Raw genomic sequence first — 17,220 nt, 5'->3', positions numbered from 1 at the left:
ATGTGACCCCCAATTCTTGAGAAATCACATCAGGAAATTTTGACAATAAGCCCTTCAACTTATCACACAACGTGATTTCAGTGGACGACAGAACATGAGATTCGGACGAGTTACTAACTGGCGCCGATTTAAACGCTTCGCAATTGTCCGTAAAAGAAAAAAGAGAATTCGGGGCAATTTCAAAACTGACGTTCGCCGGACGAATAATCATCTTTGAATTACAAATGAAATCCACACCCAGTAACACGGGAAACGGGATTTTAGCTAGATAAAACACGTGGTTCCAAGAAAACTTGCCTATTTGAACCTTGAGTGAGACAGAGGAATTAATATGAAAAGGCTGCCCCGACACAGTGATTAAATCGACGTCAACATTCTTACGAATAACCTTTCTCCGGCAACATTTCAGAGAAGCAAAGAAATCTTCATCACACAGTGAAACTGAACACCCAGTGTCAATTAAAGCCTGGCATGGCATAGAATGAAGATTAATAGATAATATTGGCAATCGAGTCGAACACTTGTCACGGACGCTCATCAAACTCACGGCAGGCTGAGTAAATCGTCGTCTTTTGCGACACTCGTTCACTTTGTGGCCAGGTTTATGACAGTAAGAACAATTAATAGGAAAAGAAACTTCCCTAGGCGCACTGGAAGAGGCAACAGAAGACGGATTCCTAGAGATACGATGGAAAGTGTTGGAATATTCAGCACAGTCCATTAAATGTTTAGAAGCCTGCGTGATAACAGAGTCCAATTCTACAAATGTGTTAGGCTGATTTGAGAACATAATTGCAGATTTTGTTAAAGGATTTAACCCTTGAATAATGAGTCGCACAATAGAAGACTCGGAATACTGCAAACCCAGCACCTGAGTGGCATTACGCACAGAACACACGAAATCGTGGGGCGTTTCGCGAGGGAACTGAAATCTCTTAACTTTCGTAGTGATCAAACGATCAAACTCTCTGTCACTAACAATTCTAGCCCAAACTTTTTCTGTGATTTGAGACCATGCGAGATTCAAGTTTAACATAGACAACCAAAAATGACGAGAGCTGGCAGGTAGTTTAGATACTACAAGGTACAATAACGTTGACAGAGGAACCAAGGACAAAGAAACGATTTCATTAACTTTTAACATGAAATTAAACCAATTCTCACTGTTTGACACTTCAAATGGCGGAAAATCACTGAGTAATTGTTTGACAATCACTAACCCTTCAGAAACTGGCAATGTCTGAGAAGCAGACATTTCGTGAGAGACGTGAACATCACAGCTTTCCTCGTGCGTTGGGCGAGGTGGAACAACTTCTAAAGAAGATTCCCGTTCATTATTAGAAACTTCACTTCCTACGGACACATTAGCCGTACCCCTGGCCTTACGATCCTCGCCCGTGGTTAAATAAGTTTTTTCGTACGGGTTGTCAATACCTCCAGGCATTTTGAAAAGTGAAGTGACGACAACGAGAAAAAGAGAGAGAAAGAGCGAGATTTAAAACTATCTATCTCTGCTGGAAGAGTCCAATCACCAAAAATAGTGCGAGAATAACTAGCTGCTATCCAAACTATCAAGAACATTACGAGCATTACGAACATTAATGTCAAATGGCATATGACCACGAGGAAAAGTCGGCAACACTAGTCACGTAATCCCACACGAACCAAAAAGCACTTAATGGAACATAAAATAACTCACTTTTAAGAGAAGAAACAACCAGAAACTGCAAAAAGTGGAGAAATAGTGGAGAAATTGTCACCATTGTCCAGCACTCGGAGACCTCGACGAAAGGACAGGAAATCGAACCTCAACTCTGCTACCAAAATGTAACGTTACGTCGTAAAATCTGGTTGATTTTTCACGTAAGTCCAGACAAGGGAAAAACTCCAACCGTCGGTCCCATGCTGGAATCAGCTAAAGACTCCACAAACAAGAAAAACAGCTCACAAGAAAAAGGTAGCCAAAAATAATTTACGGGTTATTACCGTACGATATCTATTCAAAGTAGAGTATTCAAAAATCAGAAGTATTACAGAAAACAATGATAGTAATTCATGATCCCAGAGGAAACATTACCAGCTAAAATACCAGCAGAATATTTCACAAAATTTGCCATGCCTCACGAGACATGTGACTCCGAGCAGACCACGAGCAGAAGAGGGCTTGCCTATGCAAGGCGAGACAGCATTTGAGGGGAGGGCTTCTTCCAGGGAGTGGAGGGGTAGCCAGGCGAATTCAACTACTGCGCCACTGATGCGTCGCTGCCCCTGCAGAACCGGCCGCTCCACAAAACACCATTCCCTGGTTTTGAGACAACAGCCAGCACCCAGAATTTTCCCCTCAACTTCTGGGTTGGAGATATCAGAGGAATCGTTCATTGGAACACATGGAGGGGAAGGAGATACTGGGGTGAGGTGTTGGAGGGAGAGAGAGTTTGTGATAGGACAATGGTAAAACTTCTCACTCCAAGTGCAATACTAAGGCCTTAGCACCGATTTCCCCTTGCTTGCCAAGGAGAAGTATTTCTCCGCAGTAGTCCTATATAAGTCTTGCATTGCAGGTAGGCTGGTTCGGAGGCTGGTTCGGAGGCTGCTTCGGAGGCTGTTTCAGAGACTGTTTCCAGAGACAGGATTTTCCAGAGACAGGATTTTGCGAGACAGGGCACTTTGCTACAGGGACCCTTTGCGCAAAAAATCCTTTGCGCGAAAAAACCTTAGCGCGAAAAGTTCTTGGCGGGAGAAGTTCTGCGGATAAGTTCGGAGGAAGTTCGAGGAATTTCTGGGGGGGGAGGGGTACCAGAAATTTTTGGGGGGGGGCAACACTTAAAAAATGCCACACTAGCTATATCTATTTTCGTCTCCAGCGGAATTTTTATTTCCTCATAAAATCGATGGTTGTGAGTGATTGAATTTCAAAAATGCTATTGCAGATCATTTCCCTTTTTAATTTGCATTGCATAGTAAGCGAGATAGTTTTTCTCGGGTCACGCTAATGCTAGTTGTTATGTTTCCACACTGCTATTGACAAATTTTAAGATAGTAATTTGATGTTTCTTCTTTTTCTTTGCAGTCAACATTTATTCTTTTCGAACCAACACTGAGATCGTGTGTTACTCCTTCGTGACCATTGTCACCACGCCTGCTTTATACAGCCAACTTCTTCTGAATCCACTTCTGCTCAAATAAATTATTTCTTTTTTCCCCAATCATGGCGAGCAACATTTGGAACAGCAATGCTGAGCAATTTGTTGAGGAGAGGCTTCTTGCTGGATTGGTGACTGGCTCATTCCTCCAGCATAAAGACCTACTGGACAAGTTGGAAGATGTGAATAGAAGAATGATAGGGGAGAAAACGCTCTTGCATGTTGGAGTGGGACTTGGAAAAGCTGATTGGGTGCAGGAGTTATTCGGAAGAGGAGCTGACACAGACATTACGGTTGACAGTCAACAGAATGCATTGTCTTCAGCTGAGAAGATGGTGCGGCAGTTCCCCGACGATGTAGGATGCTCAAAAGTTCTGAATTTGGTAACGTTGGTTCACAGGAGAGACCAAGTTATTTTGCGTCGTCTGGAAGCATCTTCGAGTAGGAGCACTGATCATGTAACACCCGTGGCTAGCCCAGAATATGATATTGCATCTCTCAAGTCCTCCGTGGACTCATTGAAGCAAGAGATGAAATTTGTTGTCCGACAACTGAACTCATCGTTGGAGGAACTCAAGGAGCAAGTGTGTGGACGCGATGCACTGTTGCGTTGCCTGGAAGAGGCCGTGACGTCAACAGCGGAGGATTTGATGGCAGTCAAGGTTTGGCTTGGTGGGGAGGCATCTTTCAGTCAACCTACTTCCGATCCGGCCACAGCAAGGCAGGAGTGCGTGGACGCCATGTTGCGTAGGACGAGGATAGTGTATGGAAGTGGAGTTGATGTAATACGTAGATTGTATGAGAGACTGTATGATGAAGGTGAATTCACTGCGTGTATTATTAAGTTTTTAATTGGGGATGATCGGGTGAAGGTGATGGTGGACGGGATTCTAATAACATTGAAAGGATGGAGGAGAAGGTTGTGAATTTGGATGGGACTCAGTGGAATGGGAGAAATAGGTCATTATTTTGTGATTTTGAGAGTGAGACTGTATATTTGGGTGCAAAGTATTGTTCTGGTAATAGGGAGAAAGACGTATGTGCTAATTTAGCTTGGGCCCTCACTCAATTATCCCTGAAATTATTTTACGATAATGAGGGGTGGTGAAGATGAGAAATTCGATTGTGCTAGGTTAGCTTGGGTCCTCTCACTATTTTCCCTTAAATTAGTTTTTGGTAATGAGGGGAGGCCATATAGCAAGGGAGATGAGGAACAAGAGCGTGAGTGGATGAGGGCTCTAGAGGAGGCGGAGGAGACGAGGAAGAGGGGAGAGGGATTACATTGGTGTATCAATTATGCATTGGATGGGAAGACACTGAATGCAAAGTTATGTTGGCTTGCGGCAGCTGTCCCTTTTATTATTGCTGAATATGGATCCACAGAAGGAAGAGCTATTTTGCAACAACAAGCCCCTCTCCTCCTTTCTCTGTATTCTAACAATGTGATGGGAACACTTCTAGCCAGTGCAAAGGTGGGTTCTATGTCTATTTCTTACGGTTTCTTCTTTACATCATGGTCTTCATTAAAACATTGAAATCATAATTTGAAGCTGTTTTAGCAAAAGCTTTAAATCGGTAATTTATAAATGTAAATGTAAACAAACTTTTGAACAATTGAATGATTTGTTCGTAATTTAATTTTCCATGATTTCCCAAAAGTGGGCAACTCATTGGTTAGCATGTAGAGGTAAAATGAAGCTTCTGGTACATTGGTTGGCATGTAGAGGTGAAATGAAACTTCTGGTACATTGAAGTTCATCCTCTCATGTGTTCTATGAGTAGTTTGATTTAATGAGTGTCGGGTTTTTTAGTATTAGCATATTTAAATGCAATTCATTTTAGGCAAACATTCTACTTCTCAATATTCCAAGATGAAGATTTCTTGTGAAAAGGTAACATGTTTTTAAGATCTTATATGTCATAAGTTTAAGAAAGTGGCTTCAAAACTAACAAACTCTAATCTAATGGATAAATATCGAAATTAAAGATAAAATAATATAAGGAAATTGAAGAGTCCCTAAATTCAAATCTATGATATATCAATCTAGTGATTTTTATGTAAATTCCAAACGATAGTTAAAGTCTTCCAATATTTTTCACTCATAAAATGAATGATTCTTGTAGAACATGGGTTTGTTCGAGGATGTTTAATAATTGTTGATTATGGATCCTGCCATTGCATTATTGTAAATGGAAGTAATATTTTATCTCACTATGAATATTGACCTAATTTTGACATCGCAATTTGTTTGCGATTGCACTACTTTTTAATCCATTAATTTATATTTTCTGTTTCAGAGATGAATTTTGCCTGATGTACATAGGAGATTTAGATGGAGTCAGTCCTGAAGATGAACATCCCGTTCACAATCATTTATTTTCTTTAAGCCTCTCAGTTTTTTATTGGGTTAACTGCATTACTTGTGTATTTAGTGCAATCGTAACACCTATTTTATGATTATACTCAGACATTTATGTTGATTTCATGCTTGCTACATTGCACTTTTTCATTCGGTAGGTGATCAAATTTTGATATACATGTTGTTTTAATCTTGTGGACAGTCAATCAATTAATTTGGCCAGTCTTTTCCTAGTCATGCCGTTGGGATATTTGTATTTTTGATAATATATCATATTGCATCGCGTTTGCGCTGTTAGTAAATGGAAGGAATGGACCATTTTAGCTTACCAATTTAATGCTACAATTTATCTGAAAGCCATTGTGCACATAAATCTATTTGGAACATATACAGCTCTTTCCAGATTTATAATCATATTTTGCCGGATGTACTCATGTTTGTGTAGCCCTTTGATAAACATTAGTTTGTTTTGGTTCATTGCTCTGACCTTGCTTGGCCTCATTCACTTGTGAGACATTTCCCTGTAGTTTGCAATTATAATGATGTAGGCATAACATTGTGTAGTAGGCAAAACACTATATTCGTCAAAGATTATTAATTTCAAAGATATGCTATACAATTTAAATGTGATGTAGAATATCAATTTACAATCTTGTCTTATTTGACATACAATAGTTAAGATGGGATTTTTTTCAATTTTTACTAGTTGAAAGGCATTTATGAAATGTCGTAATTAAGTAATTAGGTTCTTAAATTCATTTTCCTACATGTTTGTGACCTTAGTCCATTTATATTCTTGCTGGTCTTTTTCAAACTTTCACTGACGTTAGAGAAGATCATTGCAATCATACATTAACGTATATATTTCCAACATTCACATATCCTTTGTATAGTATTCAGTTGACTGGATATGTGCATTTGCTTATTTATAAGCAAACAGTAAATATCTCGTAATCCTCAGGATTGCTGCTTGGTTTTCAAGTATTTAAGTGAATATAATGGTTAAACATGTTACCAGTTCTCTTTATAAGAAATATAGCTATTCCTATTTCATGGCTTTGTGAGGCCTCCTTTCTTTGAGTTTCATCGTATATCTAGGGCATATTTTTTAAAATGGCTCTTTTTTTGGTCCAATCTCCATTTGGTAAATGGGTTTGGGGTTTTTTATTACTTTTTATGTTTCACAATTTTACTTTTTCTATTTTTTGCATTAGTATTTGTTGCTCATTCGTGTCTGTAATTATATAATTTGGTGTTATTTTATTGTCTCTCTGCTACCTGGTGACAACAGAAATGTGGTTGTTATGATGTGTACTTTTTTCCAAAAGAAAATCCATTTACAACGATTGATTTTTTCTAAGGTATTTCTGAATTGATAATTTTACCTGTGCTACACCACTCTAGTTGGTAAGGCAAGATTAACCATCCAGATTTTATAAATATGTTCCATTAGATATAAATATAATATTTTTATTTCGTTAACTAATCTGCAGTAGTTTCATTATATGTGGATTTAAAAAAATATTTTATAATCATATCTGATGGTAAATAATTTACATGTAAATTGCTTTATGATTATTATTTGTAATTGATAATCTAGGATAATGAATGCATATCTATGAGAAAAACAATGCATTCTGAATAATTCTCTTTTGAATTTTTCTCAGTTGGCTTATCTCTGAAGAGGAATTGCAAGATATCCTCACTTAAAGTATTGCTTGTTCTCATTTATTTTGAATTATTTTTCATCACATTTATTTTTCTTTTTTAAAATGCCATGATACTATGAGGAAGTAATGTATTTATTTTTTCAATAATCAAATGGATTATCATGTAGTTGTAAATGTGTGCATATTGTTTCTATAATTAAATTACTTATGTGGTATCACACTATATTCTGTACGATGCCATTCAAGGCACATTTGTAGAAATAGTATTTCATTGAATGTGATATGATTAAACCAGTTTTTTTATTTTTGCTGCAAACTGTTATGGACCTATATCCAATATTGCATTTCATGCTCCACACAGATAAAATAAATTTTGTAATGCTCAAAGTTTCAGTGATTTGTTTTGGTCTGAAATGAGTATATCCCGTAAGGTGTATCAGATTCGTGATGACAAATTTTGTAAGAAAGGGCAGAAGGACCTCTTGATGTTCACCTCGTATTTGCCATGATGCTTTTTTGTGCTGTGCTCCATAGCCCACCTTATCCCTAAAAAATTTAAGTATAATCGCTAATCAAAGGTAGATGTTATTATATTTTTTAAATTTTGTTATGCATATGATATGAATCCATTTTAAGAGTAAAAGTAATAATTACCCAGCTCAACCCGCAGTTATTGTGACTACATTGCATTTACTACCAATCATGAGTTTATAAACTAGGACCTCCTTTCCCTACGAATTTTAATGTGGTATTTTGAATTTGCATTATCATTTATGTACAGACCTTTTATCTATTTACTACCCTCCCCAATAACTCGAGGCAGTGGAATAGTATTTTTGTCTGCTGAAACGTTTCCCTTTTGCCCAATGTAAGCACAGAACATGTATTGCTGTCTACAGTGACATTCGAGTTATCATTCCATCAAACAATACTGACCTACAGCTTCATCAAATGCTTGTTTTCACGTTTCCCTCGGTTTTATACCGATGTTTTCACTAAATTATATCGGGCACTCACCCTATCTATTTTCACGCATGGTGCCAGTGTCAAAAATCCTTTTTCTTTCAAAACAATAAATAGTATGCACGATATAAAGAAGTGATTGAAAAACATACGATTATTAGAGGGTTCAGGGATAACCCTAAGAAATTCCAGAATAACACTTGCTTCCTAGCCTAACTTTCGATCAAAGTCGTTTACCATCGCCTGGTTGAATCCTTGAGTCGTCTGAAGAACATAATCACCTAAGTTTAAAGCCAAATCCAAACGGCTAGTTTTTAAAGAACATTTTTGCACTGAGGCGAAGTGAGGTATCATTTTCTCATCAATTGACAAATAATGCGCAAGTATACCGAATATTAAAAATTTATAATTCAAGTCGTCAAATATAGGCACTAATTAACAAATCTCTCATTGTCGTCCAGAGAGGAAACTGTTTGAAAACTTCATTTTTTCAATAATATAAATATGCTTTGGCTCAATGATTTCCTAACACAATCCACGCCTTATCGTCTTCTTTCGACCAATATCTTGTTTTGGAAGTCAGTGATAGCCTAAAACATTAAAAAAATGGAACTTTTCTGATATCTATTATTGACAGACGCAAAATATGCCTATTGTCGTCAATAGAATATTTATTTGAGAAATACGTAATTTTTCTCATACAAAATCATTAAAAGACCACGTGAAAATTTTAAATAGAAGAGTATCAGCTCAATTCTTTTTTTTTATTTTTTTCCACAAATACCACCGAAAGAATTAGGAGAAAATATTAATGCAACATTTTAGGTATTCCTCTACTTAGGACACAACTCCGCTTTTTGAACATGAATTAAATAAAAAGTACTAATACCTTTTATTGGGTGTTTCGAAAGAGAACCGCCATGATGCACTAACCCAGATGTCTCGTCCTGTATTTCAAAGGCTCCGTCTATATTTACGTCACCAACCTCATTTTCAAAATTTATATGAGTGTACGAATTTTGTGTTCCATTGCACCAATATGCATTAATGTATTTCATAAATAGACATTAATTTTTGTTATTCGATCTGCATCGATAAAATTAATGTCAATTAAACATGCGAAATAAATGTTCTTCTGAGCAAATAACATGTTTTTCTGAGCAAATATTCGTTATGACTTACTTTCTTTCAAACCGTAATGCGTATATTTTATATTTTGGATAGATTAAATAATACAACATCTTACTGGAAAAATAACATCTAAGAACTTTACTTATCAAATATTACGATTTCTGCCAAATACGTGGCATAAAAAAGGCGTAGATTACCCTACGTAATCATACTCTGACAGTAAAAACTGCATATTTCTACGAGACGGCAATAGAAGGACATGCGGGTTGCATAACTGACTATATATACCGAATAGGCCCAAGGTTGCGAAAACGCAACATTATTTTCCCGATCCGATTTTCTCTTAATGTTGACTTCCCGAAGAAATATAAGCTGTAACATTTATTAATTGAAATTTTGACGTTTATAAGGACGATTAGAAAACTTAACCCGTCAGTTCCCAAGCTCAGAATTTTTATTACATTAATGTTAATTTGATCATTTTGAGCTAAAATCATCTCCATTAGGTGGTTAAAGTTGTTTTTTAAGCATTTGTTGCATTGGTTTTAGAACAGGAGGGGTGTCACCCTCAGGTGACGTTGGGCAATAGCCTTCTAATTTTGAATGAATACAATATAAGAGAGGATTTTCAAGATTTATATTAATTTTATTTACACACATTTTTAGAACAAGAAATCGTGAAAGCTACATAATATTTAAAATGTATTCCTTGCAGCACACATGAAATCCGTGGATAAAAAATAAAAAAGGCACTTTTGAACCTAAAAACCAGAAAAGTGATTTTTCCCTGAATTTATTTTCTCCGATGGAAATCATACCAGCAATGAATATGTAGGCCAACTTTAAACTTTTTGCACATAATCCTTGTCCTCTGGTAACATTTAGCATAACGACGTTGAGAACAATACTGTTTGACATGTTTATCTGTATCATCACAAAGCCGAACTTCAAGGGGAATTATTGCGGCCACGGCTCCTCGCGCTGTACATTGCGAAGGTGGTTTTCCGTATAGTCCACAATGTACCTGCACAATACTTCTTCTGAAGTCACAATATGAAAATTCTTAAGTTATGTTTTCTTTGAACACTCTCCAAGCATTTTAGTAGGCCGCTCTCCAAGCATGGTAGGCCGCATCTAGCCCAAAGGGAAACAGGGGAAACCACCACTTTTTTCTCTGTAGATGACTCTAAAGGAGTGTAGGTTTTCATCAAATCTTACCACTCCCCCCATATTTTTATTGTATTTTCTAACCGCATGTGTGCAGGATACTTGAATTCAACATCTTTTTCCTTGAACAACGCCAACTTTGTCCGCTGCACTCACTGGACTTGCGCTATGGCAGTTGGATGCAATAGTAATAATGCTATTGTCATGCCACTTTACGACAGAAAGATCACACGTGACTTTCAGTGGAAGCGAACCTCTCTTTTTTCCTTTAGCAAAGGAGATGGTTCTAGAGGGAATTTATCTAGCCTATTCTCCCTAATAGTGCCAGTTCCACCTGTGTTGAGCTCTGTTAGCCTGGATATTAGAGGAAAGCTAGAAAAAAAGTTATCAAAGTACAAATTGTATGGTCCGAAATCTGAAGGTAATCTACTCTGCATTTCCAAAACTACAGCACCGCTCAACTCAAATTCCGGTTGCAGAGGATGCTGCACAGCTTTTGCTCCTTGCTTGGGGTCAAAGGAAACTAAATACCCCAATCGCGTTGCACAAGACCACAACTTGTAGCCAAACCGCAACGGTTTTCCATGCATGTGCTGTTTAGTGCTATGCCGTCCGTAGTAAAGCACCATGGTTTCGTCTATAGAAATATGTGAGGATGCAACATATTTGAAATTTTCAATGAAATTTTTGTTGAAAAATCTAAAATATTCACGCACTTTTCCGAACTTATCTCTTGTTGGCAGGTTCATATTATCACAAAGATGTAAATACTTCTGGAGTTCAAAAAACCGGTCGCGCCGAGTACATTTCGCAATAAGATTATTGTGGGTGTCAGACTTTGTTTCCCAAAGCATTGGAATGTACTTCGGTGATAGCTAGCCTGTTAGTAGTAAGAGAGCAATGTATACTTTTAATTCCTCTGACATCAAATTTAAAGCATGGTTCCTTTGCAGGGCGTACAAGTTAGACATTTGAACAATATATGAAATGATTTCGTCACCGTACATGGATTCAAAGCACTGAACTGGAGACATATCAAATTCGTGAACTTCATTCACCTGTTGCTCTGAATCTCCTCTACCACTTGGGACAAAGTTTTCTCTACGCTAGTCCAATTTCTCTGTACTCGTGCGCCTTTACTTTTTTTCTTTGGTGGCTTTCACTCCACTGTTGTTCCACCGACATCGGACGGTAGACTTTCAATTGAAGTTTCTCCCGAATCCTGTATTAGTGATACTTATTGTTACTTGTTGTATTAGTGATACAATGTAAGTTAAAATAGTCATTCATAAAAATTTGCTTTATAAGTACCGATGTTTTTCAGAAGAGTCCCTAGATAAATGTAATCTTACATCATTCACAGAAGTATACGAGTGAGTGCTTATTTCCACTTGTAAGCGAAGTATCCTCGGTGGCAAATTATTTATATCTGCCACGGTTTCATCACCACTCTTCTTCCGTAACATAGCCATCTTCCTCAGGAATTAAAATAATATCAGCGTGATCCAAATTATCACTGTGGTGATCAGACTGCAATATTCTAAAATTTCGTGCAGTTGTGAGCTAAAAGAGCAACATGAAATATTATCAATGCAAATAAAAAATTGATTAAATTTTTTTAAATTAAAACCATAAGCACAGTTATAAAATAAAAATTCATAATATTAAATTATGAAAATACCATTAACGTCCGTGTATTTTATCCAGAATTTTAGAATAAACTAAACAACAGTAAGCAGAGAAATAATAAAATAATTCCGTATAAATATATAGTTCCACTAAAAATTGTTGACATGAAAATTTTCCATCAAGCTCAGAGAAACAGTAAATAGTTTTAACTATTAGTAGGGAATAAATCCGCTTGAATATTTAAAAAGTTCAATATGAGTGAAATGGAGAGTTTGAAAACGTTCCATGAAGCCTTTCCCATAAATGCAGTCTATCAAGATGCTCCACTTCCCAACGTCACCTGTAGGTGACATCAAAAATTCGAAGTACCTCATTTGCTATTTGAATGAAAATTTTCAATGCATTTTATTTTATGTAAGAACTTACATATACTTAGTCATCAAAACTAAAATGATAATATAATTTACGTACCTCTTCTGAAGTTTACAGGCCATAACAATAGGTCTTGTCACTAAATTCCACACACATCCTCATTGCCTTCTATTCAAAGGCGTACTGAAGACTCATCTGTCGCCGAAACAATATGATAATCCAGTATGTGGTGCAGAAAGGCTCAAAGAAATGTAACGAAAACATACCGTGCCCCTAAGATTACATTGTTGCATTTTATGTGTTCACAAAAGTGTGTCACCTGTAGGTGACGTCGGGCGTTGCCGGGTTAATAAAGGAAATAGCTACTCTTAAGAAAACATATTTATCTTGCATAGCAGTTGACTTGATAATAGAGATATTTAGAGTGTTTTTTTAATGTCGAAATACTTATGAAATGTCAATAATATCTCTATAAATCAGTCTTACCTTATATTTATCGAAAAAAGTGAATTCTTTATCAATAAAATTCGATTAAAACACATATTTGTATTTCTTAATAATGTTGCGTTTTCCCAACTTCGGACGTGAATTTATACCTAGTTAGCGGTCATAAGCACATCGCAATGCATGAGTGCTTTCATTTTATACTAAAACTTGGGCAAGAAAAAAATATCGGTAAGATCACTGCCACGTTTGCTCACAATCGAAAGTAAAGACAATCGCGTGGTAAACTCAAAGGTTGTTTTGGCGCTTTCACTTCGCAGTCCTGGAGATTTTCCGCGTTGAAACATTACCTTCTATGAACTATGTATTCATCACTATGCTACGTAGATAAATTAACAGGTAAAACGAGGGATTTTTGAATATAAAGGCTCCAAAACAGGCGAAGAGTGTGATATGGGCCGGTCAGGTCATGGAAACGATGTTTTTGATGCATATGGAATAATTTACATCGAATACGTGGAAAAAGGAAAAACTGTAACAGGGGAGTTTTATGATCGTTATTCGCAGTGGCGCAGCGAGGGGGGTTTTAAGGGATACAACCCCCCCCCCCCAGAGCTCAGAGAAATTTTATAGTTTAATCCATTTTACATATTTGAATCGGTATTACTTAGGGTTAATCAAAAATCCCTCAGAAAGCCGTAAAACTCGCCATTTTGAACTATTATTAAAAAAAATCTGGAGGAGGGCTCCCGCAACTCCTGCTTACCCTGGCGGGTATGCGATACTCCCACACCTCTAAGTATTAGTTGTGCATAAATACCCTCCCCCCTAGCCTTAATTCATAGCTGCGCCCCTGCAACGCATAACATCGTTGGCAATTTGAGCTATCTTGTCCTAACAGCATAAATCGTAGCTTTGTTTCCTAATATCCGTGGTGTTGGCAACGGCTGGCTATAAGGAAAACATTTTTTTAGAGAGTAAAAAAATTTTCTAAGCGGCAGGAAAAGAGTAAACGTATTTTAAATTATAGTGGTCCAAACAGATTGCTGTAAGTTCTGTGATCAACGCTAATCGCCGTTTACGTCACAAGTTCTCTTGCTACACTTTTCGCAGAAAACGATCCGATTTTTCTTCACCTATTTCACTTCTTTAGAATTTCTCGTAGTTTAGTTCTTATTTTTTGTTCGAAAAATCATGCAGGGCCAACGCTAAAGTAGTGTAGTCCTAAATTATCAAGGCTTTTATGCAATGAGTTAGGTTGACGCAAACGAAAACCCTCGTGACGTCACCAACTCATGAAAGATTGGCAGGAACCTTCAGGTTTTCTTACTTTTCGCATGCAAGAAAATGGCTTGATAGAGAAGATTTTTATTCGTGTGAGCTCATCTCCACTAATATATGTATAAGATCAAGTCAGTCTTGGATTTATTCCTTAGTCGCAAAACTGTGTATATGTCTGCCTAAAAACTCTCCGAATTGATATGCAGACGACTCAATCCATCGTGCGCGTGGATTTCGATGGCAATGTAATTCATCGGTGAAAGTGGCCCTAAGAAAATGTCACTCGTGGCTTTCCTCATTGTTGTCATTGAAGTAAAAGAAGTCAGTACATTTTGGACTTCTTTCCTTCTCGCAATTCTAATCCACAGCGCTTCCATTCTGCCAATCTCATCCAAGCATAATCTCTCATCCCTGGAACCTCTCTGCAAGGTTTTTGCAGTAATACGTAAAAATATATTGTCTCACTTTCGCAACGTGTCAACAAAAACCATTCTCTGCTCCCTCTCAATTCACAATCTATATCTACATACAACCCCGCAATCCCCCAAAAGACGCGTGGCAGGGGGTGTTAGGACGCCAGCGATCTACGCATGAATAGAAAGTTCTCAAACAAGATTACGACTAGTTTTTATTAAAATCATTTATGGTTCGGGAGAAAAACGAATTCCCACATCCTTCCGCTCGGCAAAATATCTCTCTTAATCTATCACTCCTATTGGACGTGGATATATAATGCTGCTCTTAGATGAGGATCTCTGTGTCACTCCTAATTAATCAAGCAATCATAGCCTTGCGATCCATCTCCCAGGCGAATTCGCTTCGCATTTTATTAACACTATCTGTACGCCCGTTTGACGAATCGCAATCAGTTCGTACGTATTTTATTCAATTCACGGATTGAGTTCTCGCAGTTTTCCTATGCATTTAATTTAGTTCACGGATAAAGTTTTCCTGAACCGGATCCAACATGCTATTTCCCCATATTCAAGGTGCGGTCAGAAAAGTGCGAAATAGCTTCGAGATTTTACTTTTTCATCCGAATATCTTCCCATAATACGTTTGAATAACTTCTATAGGGATCTGTTATAAATATTCCATATATACGTTCTCCACGATAGGTTCGAAGTTATCAATACTCCCATCTACTTCACTTTCACTGTTGCATTTATGCTTATACCATCCACAGCATAAACATGTGAATAGTTGGACGACCTACGCAATAAATGTACCACCGTCACTCCGATTAAGTCCGAGTCCCCAATCACAGGTGCACAAATGATCGTTGTTTACATCCGATGATAATATTTCAAAGTCTGAGCAATCATTGATTTCTCGACGGATTACAGCGTCATCACAAATAAGAGTATTTTACTGATAATTCATGACCATAGACATGTGCAGTTGGCACTAATTTAAGTTCAAAATTATAGATATTCTTCGTTGACATTCGAACCATTTGTTTTATTCTGTTCAAATAATTTACCGCACATTTATTACATTGGCAGGTTGCGAATTTCCTTAAATATTTATTCCAACTCGGCAATTTTATGTGACGAAGCTGAAGTTCATAATTTTAGAATGTAACTAAATCAAACCACAAATTCGCATTCGCAACTAACTTAAATAATTAATACATTGGCAGAACGTAATCTTTGGTAAATATCCCAAATATTCCAACAGGACTAGGTGGGGTCAAATATTATGTGCTCAAGCTGTAGTGAAATGAGTTTATAGTTTCAAACTGTAACTAAGTCAAAACACAATCTCACTTGCAAATGCTTTAAATATTTTTGGGGCAAATGTTCCTGACAATATTAAATATCAGTAGAACACTGTAAAATATTAGTAAATTGATAACATAACAATTAAATAATTGCGCAGTTGGAGTCAGCTCCTATCAATCATGTATTCTTGAATCCAATTATTTGTTGAAAGGCAAAAGTGTTTGATATTTTTTGAATTTTAATGCTAAAATATGCCGTCTTAAAAAAAATGTCGAGGTGAGCGAGGAATGTAAAAGGCTCGCGTAAATAAATCATAAATTCGCATAAAAATGTGCTTAGACATGATTAGATGAGAAAAAAGGCATTCAAAATACGATACATGCAATAGATTAAGAAGGAGAATAATAAATGCGTACTATAATTCGGGTTAGTTACTTATTATGGGGTTGATTTCTTCAGTTTCCAGTTCCAGAATTTTTTGAAATGATATAGAAACAATGAAGGAAATTTTGTCATCTTATATTTGTGCAATTTGTATATCTATTTCCCGTATCGTCCTAAAACGAGCCCAACTACCATAGTGCCTCACCTCGAAAGGATATTTTTCCATAATTTCTCTAAAGTGATTTTTTCACTACAGAAGTCCTTGTCTCTGAAGTGACAAAAACAGGTGAAGGCAGGGTCGATGTGAGGCGGAGATAAGATATCCCAAATGGAGAGAGTCACAACCTCAATTCTTCTCCATTTATCTTTGGACGCTGAGTTTGGCCACGAGAGTTGAAATACTTAGAGAGCGCAGAGAATTCAATTAATGGAAGAGATTAACTCCCTCGAAGACTTCATTCAGAAATTTTGTGGTGTGTGTCTAAATCGACCAAAAGATATGCTAATTTTTCCGTTACTTAAGCCAGCATCAATGCTCAATTTTCCTATGAACGTTTATCTATGTTTAATCCCGTGCTATGTTTTCTTTAAGATTCATTTATGGCTTTTATTTATGCCTGTAACTAAAGGACTCTTAAAGAAACCGCTACAGTCCAGCCCGCGAGCACGGTTTGCAGCCAATTGCTGTCCCCCAAACGTACCTCACACCCTCTCCTAATCATACAACGTTGTCACGTGCATATGAAGCAGGGAAAGAAGGCTGATCCACCAAAACAAGCCCTTTCTGCGAATCGCCAAAACAAAGGAATTTTCCTTTGGGTCCTTCACGCTCGTCGTCCCTTTCGGCTCCTTTCTTCACTAAAAACCCTTTTGTTTACGTGCGAGGTGGGTGTTTCCCTTTCTTACCCGGCAACATTGCCCCCTACCCCGATCTAGACCCTTCTAAAAGTCA

At 37.2% G+C, this 17,220-nt stretch overlaps 1 protein-coding gene and 1 long non-coding RNA gene across 2 annotated transcripts in view; one reads left to right on the top strand and one right to left on the bottom strand.

The window, feature by feature from the left end:
* LOC124173081 (zinc finger protein 2 homolog) overlaps positions 1-17,220 on the bottom strand; it is a 191,441-nt gene that overhangs the window by 50,441 nt on the left and 123,780 nt on the right. The gene's annotated exons all lie outside the window — the stretch shown is intronic.
* LOC124173345 lies at positions 4,252-7,566 on the top strand. The gene is made up of 2 exons (XR_006868513.1): positions 4,252-4,615; positions 5,442-7,566. It is a non-coding gene; the product is annotated as an uncharacterized LOC124173345 (long non-coding RNA).

This window comes from Ischnura elegans (genome assembly GCF_921293095.1).
Source record: "Ischnura elegans chromosome 13 unlocalized genomic scaffold, ioIscEleg1.1 SUPER_13_unloc_4, whole genome shotgun sequence".
Taxonomy (NCBI): Eukaryota; Metazoa; Arthropoda; class Insecta; order Odonata; family Coenagrionidae; genus Ischnura; species Ischnura elegans.
The sequence above is the reverse complement of the archived record's forward strand: the minus strand, read 5'-3'. Positions and strand labels throughout refer to the sequence as shown.